Consider the following 11,828-nt stretch of genomic DNA (forward strand, 5'->3'; position numbering starts at 1 on the left):
GGCCCCATGGCAGATACAATTTCACCTTGGCCAACCCAAAATAGATCGACAGGGGCCCAAAATTGTCGTGAATGATGTCAGGGTGTCTGATGGGATATTCCTCTGTTTTGTTTATGAAGGCGCAGAGACTGGTAAAATCATAATAGTGAATTTGTTCACCCAGGTTAGTTTTGTAATAGAGACAGTGGCATTAGTTCTCCCCGCAAAGAGAGAGTCCCTAGCCACCAGAGGAGAAGGCCCAAAGGATTCTGCTTAAGAAATCTGTGAGTTCCCTATCCGATTCTAAAAAAGTCCTCCCAAATGGCCCTGATGGTAAACCCCACTCTCATAAGATAATCAGCTTTGTATTGTGTCTGATAATTCAAAAAGCCATAGGTTGCCCTTGTCAATGGGTTCCACTTGTTTTGGTTGTAGTAGGTGACAGTCATGGAAAAAGCAGCCATTAAATTCAACTGTGGGTTTCCCATCAATGATGGCATAGCCATCTACAAAATAGCCCCCCCACATGAAATTCTCCACCCTGTAAGGCATGCCAAATTTGAATATTTTCTTTCTTGGAGATGTACATCAGCCACTGTATAGATAGGGTTGAAAAATCTCTTTGTCTGTCTGTGACAGTTGTCTGGGGAAGTAGTGCTATGGTCTGTTCTTTCAAAAACATAAATCTGTACATGGCCATATAGACAGTAGCCAGTGTGATATATTGAAAAGGTTCTATGCAGAGATTTACCCATTTGAGTTTACCTTCCTTTTTTGCCATCTCTACCGGTCATGTCATTTTCATAATTTCATTCCTGTAGAGACTACAGGCTTCCTTCAAAATTTTTTACATCTGACTAGCAATAATAGGCCAGTTCCTTTTGCACATCAGAAGGTCTTATCACAGTTGTCCTGATACCATTCTAAAAATTGCTCTCTCTCTCACCAGGTATCATATTTTGAACCCCATATTACTCTGCTTCCGGGAGAGGTGCCACATAATTCTGGTTTTCCTGCATGTTAAAAAAAAAAGTGGGAAATGCCCTTTGCATTCTTCAAATCCCATTGCCTGGGGCAGCTTGCTAAGTTTCATGGGTAAAAAGTTTAAAGAATCTATGAAACATACACCTAGGCTGTTCACTTCTATATACATGCGTTTACCACCCTGGGTGATGAGATTCACATCCATTTTTTCCTTTAATAACCGGCTAACAATGAAGTAGCCATCATAGCCTTTGGCACTATGAGCTATGAAGATGTAGTTCTGGTACTTTTTGTCAATAAAGATCCGTACCTCAAGCTGCAGACAAGCAAAATTCGTGACATGGGTGACACTGTGTGTGTTAAGGAGCAGCAGGGCAAAAGCTGCAGACCTGCTAGCCCCTGCTGAGGCCACAAAGGCTGCTAGCTTTCAAGAAGATAGGTGCAGGGGCTTTTGGGTTCTGGGGTCCTGCACCTCTAGCTGCTGACAGGCAAAACTTGTGTCATGGGTGCTTGTGCAACTGTCTTGGGGCATGGGGCGGGTGGGGAGAAATTCCTGTAGGCCTGGTTGCTAGGCCCTGCTGCAGTCACAAAGCCTGCCAGCTGTTAAGGAGATAGATGCAGCGGGGGTTCTGGAGCCCTGTACCCCTATCCTGACAGGCAAAACTTGTGACATGGGTGCTTGTGCAACTGACTGGCTCTGTCTTGGGGCAGAAGCAGTTCCGGGCTCTGTATTGATTCTTTCTTCTCCTTAGTCTGTGGTTTTATAGGTGTTAATCCTTGCTCATTAACTTATTATCCTTGCTAGCTGCCACGTATTGAGTTGGTCCCCAAGTGAATCATAATTGATTAGTAACACAGTAGTTTAGCAGCCAAGCCTGCAGTAGTTCCTGCCCCCCTTCCCTCCACCGGTACAAGACAGGCACAGTTGCATGAGTTTTGCCTGTCAGCAGCCAGAGGTTCAGAGCCCCAGAAACCAGAAGACCCTGCACCTATCTCCTTGACAGCTGGCAGACTGTGGCCTCAGCAGGGGCTAGCAGGCCTGCAGCTTTCACTCTGCTGCGCCTTAACACATACAGTGTTACCCATGTCACGAGTTTTGCTTGTCCACAGATTGAGGTACAGTTTCCCCTGACCCCCTGCACCTATCTCCTTGAAACTTGGCAGGCTTTATGGCCTCTTCAGGGGCTACCATACCCGCAGTCTTCACCCCCCCCCCCCCCCCCATGCCTTAACACACACACACACACACACACACACACACACACAGTGTCACCTAGGTCATGAGTTTTGCTTGTCAATAGTTTGAGGTGCAGTTTCCCAGAAACCCCTACACCTACCTCCTTGAAACTTGGCAAGCTTTATGGCCTCAACAAGAGCTACCATCCCTGCAGTTTTCACCACACTATGGCCTCACACACACACACGCACGACATGAGTTTTGCTTTTAGGACTTTGAGGTGCAGTTTCCCAGGAACCCCTATATCTATCACCTTGACACTTGGCAGATGATATGCTCTCAGCAGAAGCTACCATACCTGCAAGGTTTCATCTGAATCAGCCTATAGACAACAAAAGTATAGATATTTCATTGATTCCCCATTACACTCTATGGTCGAATCTCCGAATTGGCTTCGAATCTCGAAGCGATTTGGTCAAATTGAATTGGAAAAAAATGATTCAGATATCTGAATTGAATCTCTGGCATCTGAATCAGCCAAGTCTGAACCCAAATCAAATAGTTCCCTATTTGCACAGGCCCACTAGATAAGCACAGTTTCCTCAGTCTTTCCTCATAAGTCATGTCCCCAGCCCCCTCACTATTTTTGTTGCCTTCCACTGGACACTCTCCAATTTGTCCACATTCTCTCTGTAGCGAGGGCCCCATAACTGAACACAGTAGTCCAACTTGTCTAGATCACTCTGAATCCTAGCCCTACCCCCCAGCATATCTACTACTCCCACTGGCTTGTTGTCATCTGCAAACTTGCCGAGGGTACGCTCTATGCCAACTTCCAGGTTGTTGATGAAGACATTGAACAAACCAGCCCCAGGACCCACCCCTGGGGCACTCACAGATTCACAGAAGTTTAGGGCTGGAAGGGAACTTGCGAGATTATTGGGCCCAGCTCCCCTGCTCTAGGCAGGAAAGACTGCTGGGGTCAAATAACGCCAGCAAGGTGTGAATCTGGTCTCCTTTTGAAGCTCTCCAGGGTAGGTGCACTGGGAGTCTATTCCAAAGTCTGGTCACACAAACCGTAAAGAAGTTTTTCCTTATATCCAGTCTGAAACCTTCTAGGAGCTTATGACCATTGTTCTTGGTTTTCCCCTGGGACACTTTGGCGAATACTTGTTTGCTAGCCCCTGATCCTCTCCCCGATATATTTGTAAGCTGCCACCAAATCCCCCTGAAGCCTTCTCTTTTCTAGATTGAACAGTCTTGTATCTGTCAGCCTTTCCTGGTCTGGCTTGCTCTTCAGGCCTCTTATGTGAGTGGCACTTCTCTGGAAAAGAGAACTTACATTGGCATACTGAAGTTCCACAGTTGAGGCCAATGTAACTTCTGTTTTGGCATGCATGCGAGGTAGCAGCCTCCTGAATGGAGGAAGCTCTCAGAAAGAAAATGACACCAAAAGACCCAGAGAATTTGTTTGCAGTTGTTTATTATTTGGGGTTTTCTTCTGTTGGGGTGTTATTTGGTATTTGTGGGTATTTCATTGTTGGGATATTCTATAGCTATGTTTGATAAGGTTTACTTATTTTCTTTTCCCCCCATTTAATAATGTTTGTATCCCAATAGCTTGTAAGTGGGGACGTTTTTCTTTTAGGACCCCCAGTAAAGGTGAACATTTCCCAGGTTTTGAGCCAATCCCCCCCCATTTGATCCTGGCTTTTGTTTGGCCACCAGGGCCTAACAGAAAGGTTACACTATGGAAAGTAAAACAGAGGGAGAATTTCATCCATCCCAGAGCTGCGCCTGGGAACTTCCTATCTTTCAGATAAAAATTTGATACCTCCAAATCGACAGGCTGCTTAAACAAATGCATGAGACTTGAGCCCCCAGCCATGATTTCATCTGTGATAAAAAAAAATAACACACACACAGCTGTACTACTCACATGCTGTATCTTCTTTCAAACAACCTATATATAGCAAGAGCTATTTTTATACTTTGTTCACTTAGCAAAATGAATAGGGAAAGCTCAGAGCAACTCCTTTAACACTTAAGAGAAATGCATCTGAAATAGCCATATCTATATGGTGGATATAAAATTTGAACAGCCTTATTGTATGGAAGTTCAATAACAGAGACCAGTTATTTGATCCACAGATACACATTCTTCTAATTCTTCAATAGCCTTTCTGTGATAGGGTGACCAGTCCTACCAGAATCAGAATGTCAGTCATTGGTCCTGAGGCATCTCTAGGTTTGTGCATTGCAAGGTGCAACTGTGTTGTAATGCCTAATATCATTTTGGTTACATGTGAGAGGGGAAGGGACAAAGAAGAAGTACAGCTGTATACATCTGTGTTCAGGGGAGATCCGAAGGGGGGGGGGGGGAGGGGGGGGGCTGGAGAATTGGTGCAGCCACAGCCCACTTCCACAGCATACCTCATGTGCCAGCAGCAGGTCCAGTTTCCTGCAGCCTGGACACTGGACTCCCCTTGGGAGGGGCACCAAGCAGGAAGCAGATGAGGAAGTGAGGATCCAACTGCTGCTGTCCCAAGACATGAGCTGGGGGGAAGCCTCAGTTCTACTTTTGCCAGGGGCTGTGAGGAGCAGCTGCCAAAGGCAACAGGCTTGGCAAAAATGGGTGGGTCTCTGCTCTCTTCCTCTCCACTGCATCTTCCCTGATAGCCCAGGGGCTTCAGCTACAAGGAGCAGCTGTGCTGGACCAGGGACTGTGTCAGTGGGTGGTCCCCCTTTCCAGTTCCTGCTCCTGGCCCATGGGGAACACCCCAGGAAGACTGGGTTGGGAGCAGAAGTGCCTGGGAGTGGGGGACCCACCTACCACCACTGTTCCAAGCTGAGCCCAGCATCTCTCATTGTCACTCACAGAAGCCCCAACTGGAGCAGGGCAGGAAAAACTCTGGGACTTCCCTCATCACCAGTCCGCTGGGGGCAGCACCTGCAGGAGGGTCCCCCATTCTGGTATGTAACAAGGAACCCTATCCCTGTTACCAGAAAGCAGGCCAGTCCCTTTAAGACCATAACTTTCTAGGCACAGCCAGCATAGAAAAATAAATGTTGGGATTCTCAGCCACCATGGGCTTCCCCCCCCCACCATCTTTCTCTGGCTAGGCCTACCAGCCTAAACCCACCAGGTAGGGTTTGACTCTGAGGCTCTAGCTCCTTCATACTCTCTGGGCCTGTGGCCCTCCTTTTGTGCTCACTATGGCACCAGGCCTTCTGGCTCCCTTTCACCCTGCAGCCCTGGGTGCCAAGTTGTTGGGTCTTCTGCCTCCTCAGGCTCAGCCCCTGTCTTATAGCTCAGGCTACTAGCCAAGATCCACCCCCTGGGACCTGGCTTCTAAGTCCTGCAGCCAGCTCTGAGCCACCAGCCTTATACAGCTGCACCCACTGGTGCACTGGGTCCTTTGGCCTTTTATGACTGCACCCCAAGGGGCTAATGAGGTTTCCTCCTCCCCTACAGTCTCAGCCACAAACCACCAGTCTACCAGTCAAACACCAACATAAATCCATGGGCTATAACCAAAAAATAAAATAAAATTAAGGGAGGCAGTATGCCAGCTCACGCTTTTCCATGACTCTGTGCTTCTGCTTCCTATCAGCTGCTGTGCTCCTTTTTTTTTTTTTTTTTTTTTTTTTTTTTTTTTTAAATACAATCATGCCTTCCAGTCCTTTCTTGGAAATGTTTATTTTTACACTAGCAACTAAAATTATTTCTCTTGAATTGTAAATATTGCCGCTGTTGTAATTTCCCGGTTTAGTTTAAATTTCAGTACGATCCTTTAACCCCTACTCTGCCAGCAGGCTGTGCCCAGAAAGTTATGGTCTTAAAAGGACTGGCCTGCTTTCTGGTAACAGGGATAGGATTCCCTGTTACATGGCACCTAGATTCATATCCCACTGGAGAGCGGGGATGGCCGGAGTGGTGCACATCCTGGAGGGGTGGGAATGCATAATGCTGGGGGGAAGGAGTCATACCTGCTTTGGGAACTCAAAAAAGTCCTCAGCAACTACATCACATCTCCTGCAGTCCACTTTTCAAATTCCTAGATCTGTCCATGCCTGTGTTGCAGCTAGTTGAATGGCATGAGTGTCTCTGGAGAGAGCTCACAGGAGTGGAAGCAACTTTTGGGCTATAGAATCATAGAACTGAAGGACCAGAAGGGACCTGCAAGATTTTTTCATAGATTTCATAGACATTCGGGCTGGAAGGGACCCCGGAAGATCAACAAGTCCAGCCCCCTGCCCAGGGGCAGGAAGTCAGCAGGGATCATAGGATCCCAGCAAGATAAACATCCAAATGTGTCTTGAAGGCATTCAAATGGGGGCTTGAACCACCTCTGGTGGCAGTCTATTCCAAACCCTGGGGGCTCAGACAGTAAAAAAGTTTTTCCTTATGTCCAGCCTGAAATGGTGACAGAGGAGTTTGTGACCATTCGATCTCATCATCCCTTGGGGCACTCTGGTGAACAGACGTTCCCCCAGATCCTGGTGAACACCCCTAATAAACTTATAGGTGGCCACCAGGTGCCTCCGAGGCTGCACTTTTCCAGGCTGAAGAGTCCCATGGCTCTCAGCCTCTCATTATAAGGTCTGTTATCCTGACCTCTGATCATGTGCGTGGCTCTCCTCTGCACTCTCTCAAGCTTCTCCACATCCTTTTTGAATTGTGAAGCCCAAAACTGGATACAGTACTCTAGCTGCGGCCTCACCAGGGCCAAGTACAACAGGAAAATGACGTCCCAGGATTTGCTTGAGAAGCATCTATGGATGCAAGCCAGTGTTTTGCTCACTTTACTAGCCGCAGCATCACATTGAAGGCTCATGTTCATCTTGTGGTCAACGTGACCCCCAAGTCCCTTTCATCTGTAGTGCTAACAAGCGTAGCACTGCTGAGCCTATAACGATACTGCTGGTTTTTCCTCCCAAGGTGGAGAACCTTGCATTTTTCAGTGTTAAACAACATCAGGTTCTCATCCACCCATTTCATGAGCCTGTCGAGATCTGCCTGGATCACCCTCCTGTCCTCAGGTGTGGATGCTTTACCCCAGAGTTTGGTGTCGTCAGCGAACTTGGCCAGCCCGCTTCTGACACCAATGTCTACATCATTGATGAAGATATTAAAAAGTAAAGGCCCTAGGACAGAGCCTTGAGGGACCACAGGTCACAGGGCACCACGATGATTTACTGATTGAAGATCATCAAGTCCAGTCCCCTGCCATGAGCAGGAAGTTATTAGGCTCAAATGAGCTCAACAAGGTGCTTATTCAGCCTCATCTTGAACACCTCCAAGGTTGGTGACTACACTACCTCTGCTGGGAGCGTGTTCCAGATTCTAGTAACCCTTACGGAAAAAAAAGTTTTTTCTTATGTCCAGCCTAAATTACCCCTCTATTAGCTTGTGCCCATTGGTCCTCATCCTCCCTTGAGGTGCCTTCCTGAAGAGTTCCTCTCCTAGATCTTGATACTCATCCCTAATGTACTTGTAGGCAGCTATTAAGTCATCTCTCAGTCTACTCTTACTCAGACTGAATAGGCCCAGTTCCTGGAGTCTGTCCTCATAGGGCCTATTAGCTTCCAGGTCCCTAATCATACAGATGGCCCTTTGTACCCTCTTGAGCTTATCCACATCCTTCCTGAAGTGTGGTGCCCAGAACAAAATTAGAGGACATCATCATAGGGACACTGCCTCTCAGTTAAGCAGCACCCACTTACATACACAGTGGGTGCACCTACAGGTACATTTGCTGTGGCACCAGTTTATTCACAAGTAAATTATTCATGAGAAATGCTGCAGGGCAGGCGGCCACATGTGCAGGGAAGTGGGAGCAGATTTGCTGCCAATATGCTCCTACTTCCCAGGGCCCTGCAATGGACCTCCACTGCCACCAGGGGGAGCTCCGGACTCCAGCCGCTCTTGCCAGCAGCTGGCAGCCCTCTTCAAAAGCCAGTTGCACTTGCTGTTCTCTGGCAAGCCATTTCCCTGGGGAGAAGCAGTGTGCACAATGCAGGGACAGCATATGATAGGACTGTCCTAGCTGCCTCTGCTTCCCCACTCCATGGCTGCTCCTGCCCATGGCAGCGATGACCAATGTCCCATGCTCCTGCTGGCCACTGTGCTGTCCCTTATGGCCTGCCACACTGACTGCCAGCTGGCCCATGGCCATCTCACCCTTCCTGGCTCCCTCACATGCAGCAACTGCCTGCTCACCCTCTGCATTCTGTCCCAGGGCCACAGTCGTGCACCTGCCACCTCAGCCCCTTCCACCTGGCAGGGACACCAACAACGAGCCCCATAATGCCACTGTTGGGCCTGCCATCACCTTTTTGGGGCTCCAGCCCTGCCACCTCTGAGCCTGCCATCCAGCCAGGACTGGTGGTGGCACATCGTCCAGCACACCTGGGATGATGAGCAATGGCTGGAGGCCTTCAGGATGACCCAGGCCACCTTCTGGGATCTCCTAGAGCAGCTCTGGCTATATGTGGAGTGGCAGAACACTGCCATGCAGCTGCCCCTCCCTGGGGACACTTGGCTGGCCCTTGCCCTGCTCAAGCTGGCCACACCCACCAGCCTGTGGTACATCAGCCACCTCTTTGGAGTGGGCAAGGCCACCACCATGGAGGCCATCTGGGAGGTGTACAGCTTCCTCCAGGATGGGCTCCTTCCCCTGCACACCGTGCTCTGTATGCACAACTCCCTGGTGGCAGTGGTGGGGTTTTGTGCCCTGGGATTCCCCCAGTGCATTGGGACCCTGGTTTGGACTTGTGGTGGGCCAGTAGGGGGTGCTCCTGTGCTGAGCCACCCACCTCACTGCACCTGACCATCTTCCAGGTTCCGAGTGCCTCCCTGGGGGTGCCTCACATCCCCCCTTCGTGGAGCCACCCCACTAGCCTAGGGGTAGAGCTGCCACCACCCCAGGATGGGCTTGATTCTGGCTCTGCACACCCTGGGAAACACAGGCCTAGTAGCCCTTGAGGGTACTTGACTCACTTCAAGAACTTGGGATGCTTCCCTCAGTCGGAAGCACAAGTAGTGGTCTCCCTTAGTCAGCCAAACCAAGGGGACCCCAAAGCATAATCTAGACCCAGTCCCAATAAGTCTCCCATGCTAGGTACAAAGGGGAACTTTATTGGTTACAAGGATTGGGGTTGGAATAGGGTACAGAGTTGAGTAATATCAGAGAAATCCCATAAAGCAAACAGGGTGTCTAGAGTAGCCTTTGATCACGCATCTGAGTTACTGTAAGCTATATATCTAGTTACATCTCAGGTAGCTTACTCACAAGTATCATCCAGAGGCAGATGGAGATTCCCTCTGGAGGCAGGCAGTTCCTTGATCATGAGTTTTGAGAGAGAGAGAGCAAGTTTCAGATGGTCCAGCTCTTCTCTTTCTCTCAAGTTTCCTTCATGGCTGTCAGCCAACCAATTTGAAATGCATCACTGGTTGCTGGGCAGACTGGCAGTCTCTAGCCCACCAGGGACCCCAAGCCCCTCACCCAGGTATGTGATGCCAGTCACGTAGGCAGAGGGAGCAGGTTTCCCTCCTCTCTCAGATATGTATCCAGCTCAGCTCAGGTTACCTAAAAAGATAGGGTAAGGTGTGTACCCTCTGCAGGGCCCATCCTAACCAAAATGTCACAGAGCAGAGTTTTTTGGAAGAAACAGAGGTGGCCTTCTGCCATAGGACCCACATCCCCAACATCTGCCCATCCCACAGAGACTGCCTCTACTACAGCTGGAGGGGTTTTCAGTCCATGGTGCTCTAGGCCATTGTGGACCACTGAGGTGCCTTCATGTGCATGAGTGCTGGCTGCCCATGATACCTGCGTCTTCCAAAACTCTGGTCTGCTGGGCCTGGTGGAGAGTGATTGCTTCATCCTGGGGGTGTAGGACCTGAAGCTGAGTACTGTAGTGGTCCTGTCCCTCCTCATCAGGGACTCCACCTACCTGCTCCAGCCCTGGCTCATGTGGCCCTACACTGGCCACCTGGATCCCTGCCAGGCCTACTTTAACTGCTACCTTGGCTGGAGCCAATTGCTGGTGGAGTGTGCCTTTGGCCTCCTCAAGGGATGCTGGTGCAGCGTTACCACTAGCCTTGAGTTCACCAAGGACAACCTCCCCCAGGTCATCATCACAGCCTGTGTGATGCATAACATCTGTGAGGCCCAAGGGGAGTTCTTCTGTGAGGCCTGGATGGAAGAGGCACCTTGCACAAAGGATCCCTGCCAGTGGGAGCACCACCTGTGGTGGCAGAGGCAGCCCCCCTGCCAAGGGCCCAGGAAAGCCACCCCCCCGCAGTGGGGACCCCAGGCACCAGGTGGAGGAGGCACTGGCTGACCATTTCTACCAGCACTCCCTGCTCTAGCCCACCTGCACTGCATTTGATCCACCCATGCCCACCCATCCACAGCACCATGGTCACTGCATACATCTCAGAAGAACAAGTTTTTACCCTCACATCAACCAGAAATCCCCTCCTCACTCCTTCCCCAACAAACAGCCCCTCCATCACCCACCCCACCCACCAACAATAAAAAAAACCCTTCTTCCCCATGAAAACTATGTACAATGTCCTTTGTGTGCCACCCCAGAGTGGAAGCCATGAGGTGAGGGCACCTAGGGCGTAGGTGGCCAGCACCCCAGCCTCTGGTCATTTCCCCATGGGTGTGTACACCATGGTGAGTGCAGCAGGTGAGGGGCTTGCCCCAGAGTGACAGTGGTTGGTGCTCCTTCAGCGTGGGTGTAGAGCTGGAGTTGCTTGCAGCAGGGCCAGAACCACATGCCAGGCTTGCTGGCCCTGGACACCAGCTGCTGAAGGGGAAGCTGCCTGCGCTGAAGGAGCACCAGCCATTGTTGCCCTGGGGCAAGCCCCTTGCCTGCTACACTCACCGTAGTGTATGTACCCATGGGGAAATGACCAGAGGCTGGGATGGTGAGCCCCCTATCCATGCTTGCTCCCCTAGGGCCCGTGGGCCTCTGGGTGCTGGCCACAGGCAGCCCACCTCCTGTTCCCAAGGCAGGCCAAGCCAGGCCAGACTCCTGGCAGGACCTGCTGCTGCAGCTCCAGATACTGCTGACCCTCCCTCCTCCTGCAGGCCATCTGCTCTGCCACACAGCCCACAGTCCTCAGGCTTTGGGGACATGAGGCTGCCAGATGACTGGGACAAGGAACTGCCCATGCCCCCACCCTCCCTGCAGGGGGCTTCTCCCAGGAGGCTGCCTGGAACCAGCACCCTCCCCCATGCCACTGCTGTGCCCTGAGCCTGCCCCTGCTGCGTGTGCCCCAGGTGGTGCACAAGGAGCTGTTTGCACAGACTGAGCAGTACCCTACCCACTATGCCCTGCTGCTGCTCATGGCTGTGGTGCCTCTGATGGACCTGCACACCTGGCATGGGACCCCTGATTATGACAATGTGGGGAGCACACAACCTCTGCCACTGCCTGGAGGCCTACCTGTGGCTGTGCTATATGTCCCTGACTCCACAGCTGAGGAGGACATAACTGATGGCATCAATGCATTCTTCAGTGTGTGAGAGGCCTATGCCCACCTAGCTGTGGGGGCATCGGCTGCTTAATAAAGTTTTGTACCATCTCCCCCCTCTCTCGTGGAATCCAGGGGCCAGGGGAGCTTAGCTGGGCTGGATGGAGAGGGGCGCCGGGGTGGGGAGGGCCCTCC

At 50.8% G+C, this 11,828-nt stretch overlaps 1 long non-coding RNA gene across 1 annotated transcript in view; it reads right to left on the reverse strand.

Annotated features, from left to right (window-relative positions):
- Window positions 1–5,774, reverse strand: part of LOC112548217 — an 8,430-nt gene extending 2,656 nt beyond the window's left edge. The window contains exon 1 of the long non-coding RNA XR_003092025.1: window positions 5,719–5,774. This is a non-coding gene — a long non-coding RNA (uncharacterized LOC112548217). The remainder of the gene's footprint in view (window positions 1–5,718) is intronic.
- Window positions 5,775–11,828: the final 6,054 nt, after the last annotated feature.

The sequence above is a fragment of the Alligator sinensis genome, unplaced genomic scaffold (assembly GCF_000455745.1).
Source record: "Alligator sinensis unplaced genomic scaffold, ASM45574v1 scaffold1193_1, whole genome shotgun sequence".
Lineage (NCBI taxonomy): Eukaryota > Metazoa > Chordata > Crocodylia > Alligatoridae > Alligator > Alligator sinensis.